A 460-nucleotide genomic window follows, 5' to 3' on the forward strand; every position below is an offset into this window, starting at 1 on the left:
AGAGAAACAGAAACATGCAGAAATTTGAGGGTAGGGTAATATAATTATTCTATATCTTGATTGTAATCGTGACATGACTGTGTACATTTGACAATATTTGTTACATTAAAAAGAATGTGCACTAAAGATAATGACTTTACTGTATGTAAATTGTACCTTAATCTAAAAAATGGTAAGAGTAACTTTGAAAAAATTAAAGTAGAAGAAAAATAAAGTGTAGCTTAGAATTTAATTTTAAAAATCAATGTAATCAGTGTAATCACTTTATTATCAGTCTAAAACAGAGAAGCCATATGATTATCCCAATAGGTGTAGGAAAAAAAAAAATGGACAGGCTGGGCATGGTGACTCACCCCTGTAATCTCAGCACTTTGGGAGGCTGAGGTCAGGAGTTCAAGACCAGCCTGGCCAACATGGTGAAACCCCGTCTTTTTTTTTTTTTTTTTTTTTTTTTTTTTTT

General features: G+C 31.5%; 1 pseudogene across 1 annotated transcript in view; it reads left to right on the plus strand.

Moving 5' to 3' along the window:
* LOC116545695 overlaps positions 1 to 460 on the plus strand; it is a 20293-nt pseudogene that overhangs the window by 1493 nt on the left and 18340 nt on the right. The gene's annotated exons all lie outside the window — the stretch shown is intronic.

Source organism: Sapajus apella, unplaced genomic scaffold (assembly GCF_009761245.1).
Source record: "Sapajus apella isolate SASKATOON/1434 unplaced genomic scaffold, GSC_monkey_1.0 scaffold339, whole genome shotgun sequence".
NCBI lineage: Eukaryota > Metazoa > Chordata > Mammalia > Primates > Cebidae > Sapajus > Sapajus apella.